At 39.7% G+C, this 11,405-nt stretch overlaps 1 long non-coding RNA gene across 1 annotated transcript; it reads right to left on the bottom strand.

Moving 5' to 3' along the window:
- Positions 1–355: 355 nt before the first annotated feature.
- On the bottom strand, positions 356–10,862 carry LOC123744599 (uncharacterized). The gene is made up of 3 exons (XR_006770954.1): positions 10,763–10,862; positions 6,278–6,405; positions 356–393 (listed from the first exon to the last, which is right to left on the bottom strand). It is a non-coding gene; the product is annotated as an uncharacterized lncRNA (long non-coding RNA).
- Between the last annotated feature and the right edge of the window lie 543 nt (positions 10,863–11,405).

Raw genomic sequence — 11,405 nt, 5'->3', positions numbered from 1 at the left:
AGAACCACAATTAGTATCAGAGAGAGTGGTGTTGTATGTGTGTGTGGATCTTCATTAAACCCTTGAACTGGAACTACTGCTTCCTCGTGTTCTGAGCGGACACCCTGTGGTGGTTACTAATGGCCTAAAATCCAGCACCTCATTTTTTTATCCCTTTTTATTGGTCCTTAGAATTCATAAACAACCCATATTTTTCAGGCCCCACTTACATAATGGCTGTTCATTCTCTAACTTATTCTTGGGGAAATCCTAGTCATGAGGAATCGCCTGGGAGTGGGTGTAGATCGGTAGCTGGAAATCCAAGCTCTATCACATCCGTCCGTGATTGGGAGTCCCATAGGGTGGCGCACAATTGGCCCAGCGTTCATGGGGTTTGGTCGGAGTAGGCCGTCACTGTAAATAAGAATTTGTACTTAACTGACTTGCCTACACAGGAAAAATAAAAGTGTTAATTTAACTCCTATAGATTTCAATTCAACACTGTTTCAGATAACATTGGTCCCGGTCTACATAGTGTTAAAGTTACCCTACGGGTAGTGTCAAATTTTCAGAGTTAATTTGACTCAAAATGGTGTTAAAATTCCACTGAATTTAGTTGAATTTACACTGCAATGACTGCATAATTTTACACTCCGATTTAATTCCGACACTAGTGCTCATTGACTCCTCAAAGTGTTGAAAATACTCATCCTGGGTTAAAATAAGTCAAAACTGTTATTTTTACACCCCTTTTCTTTAACAACAAAAAATCAACAACAAAAAAAGGGGACGTATCGTTTCCCCAGGGGAGCTTTCGGCATCTGACATAATTTAAACAACACGAAAAGCAGACATCGTCATTCAACAACTGTTGCTGAAAAACAGCAAGTGAGAGAACATCGGTAAATTGAAGTATAAATACATCCCGAGATTTACACCCATTGGTTTAGAGAGATGAAGGTGATACTGGAGCCCATATGTTGAACAGCAAGCATGAGGAATGTGCATTATTGTGCGATGCTTATAACCTATAAGGTAAATAGATGAATGAAGTTCTGCACGTGGCTAATAGGAAAGAAGAGAAGAAGCAAGACACTATGCTGATGATGATACGTTTGTATTCATTCCCACTATGCCCGTATAATAGGAAACAAAGTGAATTATGTTATGCTTACTTGATGAAGTTAAATGAGCATTCAGACCAGACTTCCTGATTGAACTTCAGTAAACTACATTTGTGTGTCATGTTTTAAGCATCACGTGACCCTATTGTCAGTATTCGGCTACATTATTTTCTTTATTTCCTTTATCATTTCATCATAATGTGCCTAGGAAGCCTGTTCGGTTACAGCATAATGTGCCTAAGAAGCCTGCTTGGTTATATGATATACACTGAGTTTACAAAACATTAGGAACTGCTCTTCCATGACATAGACTGACCATGTGAATCCAGGTGAAAGCTATGATCCCTTATTGATGTTACATGTTAAATCCACTTCAATCAGTGTAGATCAAGGGGAGGAGACGGGTTAAATAATTACTTTAAGCCTTGAGACAATTGAGACATGGGTCTCAGAGGGTGAATGGGCAAGACATAAGATTTAAGTGTTTTTGAACGGGGTATGGTAGTAGGTGCCAGGCACAGTGGTTTGAGTGTGTCAAGAACTGCAACGCTGCTGGGTTTTTCACGCTCTACAGTTTCCTGTGTGTATTATGAATGGTCCCAAAGGACCCAATGGACATCCAGCCAACCTGACAGCTGTGGGAAGCATTGGAGTCGATGCCCCGATGAAATGAGGCTTTTCTGAGGGCAAAAGGGGGTGCAACTCATTAGGAAGGTGTTCTTAATGTTTTGAAAACTCAGTGTACAATTAACCAACCTCATTTGCTATATGTTATGATTATGTTATTGAAATGTTAAATTCAACACTTTATTTAACTAGGCAACAAATTCTTATTTACAATGACGGCCTACACCGGCCAAACCCGGACGACGCAGTGCTAATTGTGCGTTGCCCTATGGGACTCCCAATCACGGCTGGTTGTGATACAGCCTGGAATCAAACCTTTGTGTCTGTAGTGACGCCTCAAACACTGAGATGCAGTGTCTTAGTACCATAATTGTTCCATTAACTCAGGTGATCTTAAATTCACCAATGTGAAATATAATAACACTTTTGGAGGCTGTAGTTTAGAAATTGTATTTCTGGCCGCGGCCGGATTCGAACTAGGGACCTTCGGGTCCACTCTTCCCCTTCCTCAAATACAAGAAAAAAGATTGTAAGAATTTTTTAGTTTATCATAATAAATAATGAATAATAAACTTATTTACTGTAAAAAGTCATTAGTTCTGCTAACTACATCTTTCTGTCGAATCCCACTGCTTAGAACCATTCGAGACACCCAGCTCAAAGAATGCCAGTGTTTAATACTTACATGAATAACATCACCACCCATATAGTTATCTTTTTAAGTTAAAAATACTTCACTGTTTTGTGTTTCATTAACTTTTTGACACTAAATTGCATTGTGGACTATAAAGATTGAAGTTACTTGAACATGAATATTTTTTGAGTGAACATAAACATTTAGTGTCCCTTCTACTTCATTTATTTACCTTCATTACTCATTTTTGTCAAGTGTAAGTAGTTTTCAATGACCATGTCTAAATGTTTAACTTTGTTTTACGTATTTGACAATTTGTCATTTGAATCCACCTTAGCAGATACTCTTTAGCACAGTGCTCATTCCAGTAAGCTATAGGCATTACAGGATGCTGCATTAGCCTCTGTCATTAAGAGTGGCGCTAATGACTTTGTTGTTGGTGGGAATGGCTTGTCTCATTATTGAACATCAATTTGCTTGACGGTTTTGATATCCGTTCATCATGATCAATTACACCTCATAGCACAGCAAACTGCTTAATACTATTTTAGAAATATACTTTTCTTTCTTCGAACATGCATACAACATTGTGTAAAAGTATCATAAAGTCGAAACATTTTGAATTACTCGCAATACTCTAAAAACAGAGCCACGTGGCACTATTAAGTATTCATAACTAGAAAAAAACATAATAATTTGATATCATCACAACACAGATAAATGAAGTGTTTTTTACTCAGATATCAATGTAAAGATGTAAAACAATACAATCAAGCAAGAACAACTTATTTAATAAATGTTAGATTTACTGTAAAATATTAAATAATCATTACTTGTAAAAACTCATTAATTTAGATCAGCAGAACAAAGATAAATAAAGTTAGATTTACTCTATAACCTAATATTTGTTTTGTTAACAGTACTCAAAAACATTAAAAACATCTGAGTGAGTACCACTGACAGACGTGCTCAAATTTGTTGGTACCCTTACAGCTCATTGAAATAATGCTTAATTCCTCCTGAAAAGCTATTTTATCATGTATAGCTCATGACTTGGAGAGAAGCTTGATGTTACTTAGCTCTACAACCATATGGGACACTGACTGAAGTTCACCTTGTCAGTAAACAATTTGCATGGCCAAATGAAGGCAGACCTGGCCTGATCAGAATGTTTAAAACATGCTACTAAGAGATGACATGAGAGACCTGCCGCCAGTATCACCATGACACATGTGTAGATGAGGGGATGGCTGTTTGTTTTTATTGTGCTCAAGGAATCATGTTCCTTTTAATATTTATTCTATTTTGCTTTTCCGAAAAGTGTTGTGAACAGTTTGTAACGTTAAATTGCAAATAAGTTAACATTTTAGATGATCAACTTGAAATGTAGCAGATGAACAAATCATGTAAATACAGGACTTACTTGTAATATTATAGGACTTAATTGCACAGCCACTGTACTTATATGGTATGAATTTAACTTAAAAGTGTGTGTGTTTATGCCTGGATGCTGTTTTAGTGTTTGCCTCAACCATCCCTTCCACTGTGTTGCGACCGACTTTTTAAACTAAAGGATGTGTGTGTTGCTACAGAAAATGTGTGCACCAGCTGAGAACACCTTGCACATTGTCTTTGTATTCTTACCAGTGATCCAATATATTTAATGTATTAGTATTTCTAGGTAAGACATTCATGAAAAATTAAATTATACATTATAATCTTTTTGTAAAAATCAATAAATAATGCACATTGACTCTTGATCTTTATAAACTAACCACTATTTTGTTCCTATTCAGTTTGATGTTTAATGTCCCCTTTCACACAGGTCCATCTCTCTCTTTCTTTCTCTCGTCCCCCTATCTCTCACACATACATTGTATCAAATGCAGAAATTAGAATACTGTCACATTTGAAAACATTTTAGTAAATATATTACAATTCATATAGCATGGCCTGTGCATGATTCATTATAAATAATTATACATGATAAATAGAATATACGCTACACATTTAATTAATAGTGCAATATCATATTTTGTCCAATAAAAGTGAATCTACAGACAATGCAATGGGCTGTACTCATTAAACTCAAGAAACACAAGCTTAGCTTAGCTATATGATCATTTTTCATTTCCAATCTAAGAATAAATGAATCTAAAATGCTTTATTAAATCGACTGCCACTAATTCTCCAAATTGAACAGTTGATTTCCATTTTACTCGAAGGAGACACCGCAGGAACTGCTCTCAAATTCACACTTCACCCCGCTAATGCTGTCCACGCTTGGCTGACTGTTAACTCTTTGGTGAGTGTGAGAAAAGGGGAAAGTCTCAGACCGGGACATCCTCCCTCTGCCCTGTGAGGAATCGGAGGAAGAGTTAATTACCAGTCTCATGAACTCAGGGGCGGTGAATCGCCGAAGTAATCTGGTCCCCAACCCGGTGAACCCCGGTGGACGGACAGGAATCTTCTCCGGCTCCATCTCTTCTCTGTAGAAGAGGAGTTTGTTGAGTCGTCCGTTCGGAGGGAGAATGCCGCACTTCTGACTCCCTCTCCAGCTTGATTGAGCGATGTCATTATTTTCATCTTTTGGCGCCCTGGTGGAATCCTCGGGCGCGTTCAGAGATTGACTTTTGCCGTTTAAAAGTGCTTTTTGTGCAGTGACAGTTTTGTCAGCATCGTTTGTCATCTCATAGTTGCTCTCTTGACATTCAGTCTTGACTATCAGGGATCTTTCGTCCTGCAGCGAGGCTCTCTTTAATTTCCTGGCTAATAGGCTCATGTCACGCACATCCCCATGATAGGACTGCTTTCTGCTGCTCAGCAGGTCCAGGTTAAATGACTTTGCTTTGCCCCAGACTGAAATACTATCTGGCACCTCCTGTTTCATTCGTCCGTTTCTGCTGACATCTTTCTGGCTTGGCTCTGGGCAATGGCTCATTGTTTTAACCCCCCTTATGTGCCTTAGCTTACAGTTCTGTGACTGTATCTGTTTGGCTGGGAATATGTCATCCCGTTCTTCTTCTGACTGGCCCCTCTCTAGGCAATTGCCGTTTCTCTCAAATGACTTATTCTGGCATTTGATGCGCGCCCACAGCTCGTTGCTGTCCCCGACCCTCAGCTGTCTCTGGAACACCTTAGGTAGCTGGTCTTCATCCGTGCTGTGGAACGGTTTAGAGAACCTCTCCAGAACCTGCCTGGGGAGCTTGTTTGGTTGCCTCCGCTCGGTCCCTGCCTCTTTCCCGATCCTGACCTCCCCTAGTTGGTCATCTGACATCACCCCCCTCCTCCCAGAGTTTAGGGCCTGGGCACACTGGTCGTGCCCAAAGAAGTTGGCCACCTGGATGGCAGAGTGGCCAGCGTGGTTGGTACGGTCTAGCCTCATGCCCATTCTTTTGAAAGACCTGACCAGGAACTCCAGCACGTGGCTGTGGCCGGTGTAGGCTGCGTACATCAGTGCGCTGTTCCCCCAGGTGTCAGACACATCAGGGTTGGCGTTGAACTGCACCAGAAGTTTGACCACATCCAGGTGGCCCAGCTCACAGGCAAGGCTCAAGGACGTGCGCCCGTACTCGTCCTGGCAGTTCACGTCAGCCTCTTTCTCCAGCAGCAGACAGGTAAACTTGGCCCTGGCCACGGGGTCCTGCAAGCATACGGCGAACATCAGAGGGGTGCGACCGTTCTCTGTCTTGGAGTTGATGATGCGGTTGTCCAGCGCGTCCAGGACAAAGCGTGCTAGGTGCACTTTGCCACCGTGCATGGCATCCAGGAAGGTCTTTGTGCCAGAGCTCTGGCGCAGATCCTTAGGTCTCATCATACTTAACAGTAAATTCTGGAGGTGAGCCTCAGACTGTGTTCTGAGGAAGAGAGAGTGAATCAGGACCCTGTTTGTGTTGACAGTGTGTGTATTTACCTCAGAGTGAGCCTCAGTGAGGAGCTGCCGGCGTTTTTATACCTCTCTCTCGACACGCCCTCCCCACGTTGCCAGGGAAACAGCCATCTGAGGACCATTGTGCTGCTGCAACCTCCATTCAGAATAACCTGCCTCCGCCAGAAGAAAACATATGCTATTTCAACTGAATAATTACTCAAGGAGAAAAACATGACCAGTGTTTTTCATGTGTGCCAGGTAAAAGTGGCTGCAAAAGAGGTGCTTAAATCAGTCTCTTTTTTTCCCCAGGTTACCATTCTTTCACACGACAACTCTAATTAACTTTACCAGACTCTCTCACATGGATGAAAATAGAGAGCTTGGAGTCTCCATTTATGTCCTTTGTTGCTAAAGGTCAACCAATGCTGCATGTTCTGAAAGTTATAGTGTATCATATAATGACTCATACATATGCATCTTCTCTTCCCAAAGGTTTCAGAGGAGAATAGAGTATAGTCCGGTTAGAAGCACTGATTTATTAATAGACAGAACATTTGCTTTTTAAGTCGGAATGGGAACACCGCCCTACCACTAAAACACCGCCCTACCACTTAAATACCGCCCTACCACTAAAACACCACTAAAACACCTCCCTACCACTAAAACACCGTCCTACCACTAAAACACCTCCCTACCACTAAAACACCGTCCTACCACTTAAATACCGCCCTACCACTAAAACACCACTAAAACACCTCCCTACCACTAAAACACCGTCCTACCACTTAAATACCGCCCTACCACTTAAATACCGCCCTACCACTAAAACACCTCCCTACCACTAAAACACCGCCCTACCACTAAAACACCTCCCTACCACTAAAACACCGTCCTACCACTAAAACACCACTAAAACACCTCCCTACCACTAAAACACCGCCCTACCACTAAAACACCTCCCTACCACTTAAATACCGCCCTACCACTAAAACACCACTAAAACACCTCCCTACCACTAAAACACCGCCCTACCACTTAAATACCGCCCTACCACTAAAACACCACTAAAACACCTCCCTACCACTAAAACACCGCCCTACCACTTAAATACCGCTCTACCACTAAAACACCACTAAAACACCTCCCTACCACTAAAACACCGTCCTACCACTAAAACACCTCCCTACCACTAAAACACCGCCCTACCACTAAAATACCGCCCTACCACTAAAATACCGCCCTACCACAAAAACACCGCCCTAGCACTAAAATACCGCCCTACCACTAAAACACCGCCCTACCACTTGAACACTGCTTAATACAGTGCCAATAAATGGAGGTATTGTTTACGTACTGTAGCAACTCCCCTCTACTCCCCGTTCCAGGAAACCTGGCCCTCACTGCCTTTGATCACTTTGATCTCTGTAATCAGTGACAAGAACTCTGTTTGTAGGACATCTATTATTTTTCTACTTAACCTGCTCCATGCTGTGATACTAATAATATCCATGTCCTGTCCACGTGTCAGGAGAGAGGTTTCTGAACATAGCAACCTTGATAGTATAGTATTGAGGATAATGTTTTTTTCATGCCCTCTTTGTCCTTTTGAAATGTTTTGCAACCAACTGTTTTATATATCACTGTTATTTTTTTTTCTTCATATGATGGGTGATTATGCAACTTCGGGCACTTTGGCCGTGGAAACTTTCAGAAATTAAACTTATTCAAACACCATTTTACCAGTATTGTACTTGTCTTTGATTTGTCTAGAAACTGTATCTGATAATGGCTGCGATCGTACTATTCAAGAATTTATATATTTTTGTCATTTTTTCCCAGACAGCCATAGACAAATGTCATTTCCATCACGTCATTAAACATCCATTTTAGTTGAAAATGAAATATCATACAATTGATTTATAACGGATTTCTTATACATTTGTACATGAACTTGTATTGAATATTATTTTAAGTGATTTTTAAGGTTTTCCTAATATTAATAATTCAACACGACGCCTGAATGCATAAACTTGCCTTGCTGACAGCTGAAAACATTTATTTATCATGAAAAATAAGATGTTTCCGCCCAACCTTTTTGTGAGATTATGATAACAACCATATGATTTCCATATCTAAAACAAATAAATGTATGTAAATTATACATAATATACTCATTTACCTAAAAAATATGGGTTGTGATGGAAATTACAAGGTGTGGTGGAAATGACATCTATGTAAACAAAAAAACGTATGAAAACAATATTTTATTGCAAACATTTTCAACAACAACCATTGTTAAACATTTCATTAATATAAGACAAAGATTCCAAAACACTGGAACTAGCACTTGAGAACAATGTGTTACAGATGCTACAAATAGAAACTCTAGCACATATATAGAGGGAAGAGTTAATTGAGAGCTACACATGTTTTATTTAATGTATGATTTTATGCCCTGCTTTGTATGTACTGTATCGTGAGTTTCCAAGTGTATCTAAAGGCTTAGAAAGAGAGCTAAGTTGCTCCCAGACCAATGCATCCAGCTCCATGCGCCTTTTGGTCACTGGATGGGGCTCAGGGACTAGTCCAAGCATATGCTGTGGTCTGTACCATATGATGTCGTCTCTCATTGGCCAAAAAAAGCACCACTCTCTGCGTGAATGTCTTGCATGATACCAGGGTAAATGTCCTGATCATACTCCACACCACTTTCCGATCAATGCTTCACTTAGATCTTCAATGTGCTGGACGGTGCTTTGAGATGAGTTGAATTTTCCATCTTGGTCCACCTTTTCTTTTACTGTCAAATGTACAGGGAACCTCTCCATGTTTCCCTCTTTGTTTTTCTTCTCTCTCTCTTCAGCTTTGTTTTTCCACTCAAACCACCATGTCTGCTCACCAGCATCAAAGGTAGATGTTTTAAGCTCTTTTGCTTGGCAAAGGGAGCACTCTCTATACATGCACTCTTTCTTCAGGTTCAGACACAAGACAAAGACTCAATAACTTTCTCAATGTTGCTGCAGCTGATCACTTTGTGATGCTGTAGTTTGTCCACCATGAACTGGAAGTTGGCGTGGGTTTTGTAGAGACGTGTCCCTATCCTGGACTGTTTGCTTGACAAGCCAAAAAGGACGTCTTTTGCAGAATTCACAGTAGGAAATTTGAATTTCTGAATATTCCCTCTTAAACTTCTGATAAAGGTTCTGAATTGTGCCATTCAAGAAGCGCTTTTGCTTTTTTTTCTTATTCCTCATTAGTGTGTCCTTTTTCCCTGTTGTTGTTCTGCTGTTGTCATCACGTTCATAGAATCTAGTGATTTTCTCTTCTGTGGCAGTGCTAATTCTGTTACACAGATTTTTCCTGGAGTATTGAAGACTTGATGGCCTGTTTTCATTTGCCCTCATTGCTTTTGCTGAAAATCCAAATTCTCTGTTTGCGGCTTTGACCAGGCCATACTTTCTCAGGATGTTGCCTCTGAGCATTTTTTAAGCCACTTGTTTGTCCTTGGCACTGCACATTTTTATATACTTTTGTTTTAACTCTGCAATGATGGCATTTTGAAACAACAAAATCCTTCTCACGTTCTTCGGAGTTCCCTTCATTTGCTGTTTTGTCTTTGTCTTTGGGGAATCTTGTCTCTTCATTTTGTTCATCAGTCGATCATACCTTTTTTGTATTTCTCAGCTTTCCGTAAAGCATTATCAAGTTTGACATTTGTCATACTAAGATCTCTGTATGCTTTTGAGCGACCTCTTCCAACCTTTTTCCTTCCAGCAGGTATTCGACTTCTCATTCCTGTTGCAGACGATGAGGAAGGGGTATCAGGGTGTGCATCAGGGGCAGGTAAGTTAGGGGCAGGTATGTTAGCCTCATGTTCTGGCTGCAGGTCATCTGGTGACTGAGGTGGTGTGTTGCCTGATAGGTAGGTCTCCATTTCAACTGTTCTCTTTAAAGTTTGTCTTCTATTCCGTTGGTTCCATTTCCATTGCCTTCTCTTGTTTCTTTGTTCTCGCTTTGTAAGCTCAGAGATAGATTTCACTTCTCCACTCTCTTTTTTCTTCCAGTATCACACCCCGTCTTTTTGCAGATGTTCCTGGTATCGTATAGGATCATTTTTTATTTTGTTTCTATATGTCTCTGACCTCTGTGCTGTTTTATGTGGCATCTTCTAAAAATAAAGACAAATACTACTTTGTTTTAAATTAATTTAAAACCTGACTAAATAAGCATAAAGTTAAAAAAAAGTAAAGATAAAAAACGAATAAGATAATGGATTTGTGTCATTTCCACCACTTTCTGTCATTTCCACCACACTTAAGATTGTGATGGAAATTACATTTCTACAGTTTCTGGAGAAAATTGACAGACTGCTTAGCATGCTTTGATTAGAATTACAGCTAGCATATTATTTACACTAAATACATAAAATATAAAAAAATATATAAAGTTCATCCACAAATTAAAGAAATTATAGCCTGTTTGGAAATGACTGACAATTAAAATATTCTCTAAACAAGCAATATTTACCTCGATATTTCTTCAATTTCTGGACATCACATCTGGAACAATTGTCCTCTGCAGCCATGTGCTTCAGTGTCACAATATGTGTCCATGGTAACTAAATTAACATTCTCTTGAAAAAACTTTATTAATGAGGAATTTGTCCTCAGTGGTGGAAATGACACCACTCCCAAAGGACAGGTATATTTTGTGTAAAAAACAATATAAAGGGCATACTCACAATAAATATTGATATAGATTTTATTTAATTGACTCTTTCTGTAGGACATAACATTATATAATGTGTAATTATTAATGTTTTCTCATAGAAAAACATAGTAGAAGCTTAAAAGTCTGGGTCAGGGACAAGGGCAAAATAGTGAAATTGAGGTATAAAATGCATCTGAAAAGTATCTAAAATACTTGATAGAGAGGTGTTTTAAAAAGTATGGGGTGATTCCAGTGTGAACTTAACATACAAATATTTGTATTTGTTTTATTTTTGATAAAATCCCACAAATTGACCCGAGGACATGGAAGTGCCCGTAGTTGCAGAATCACCATTTGATTCATTTGATGGTGTTGTTCCAAAAACATTATTCATGTTCCCCTCAGAAACCCCTTTTAAGTTGATTGTTTCAGGTTCAACAGAATTGACCTGTGGGAGCGC

The sequence above is a fragment of the Salmo salar genome, chromosome ssa09 (assembly GCF_905237065.1).
Source record: "Salmo salar chromosome ssa09, Ssal_v3.1, whole genome shotgun sequence".
Classification (NCBI taxonomy): domain Eukaryota; kingdom Metazoa; phylum Chordata; class Actinopteri; order Salmoniformes; family Salmonidae; genus Salmo; species Salmo salar.
The sequence above is the reverse complement of the archived record's forward strand: the minus strand, read 5'-3'. Positions and strand labels throughout refer to the sequence as shown.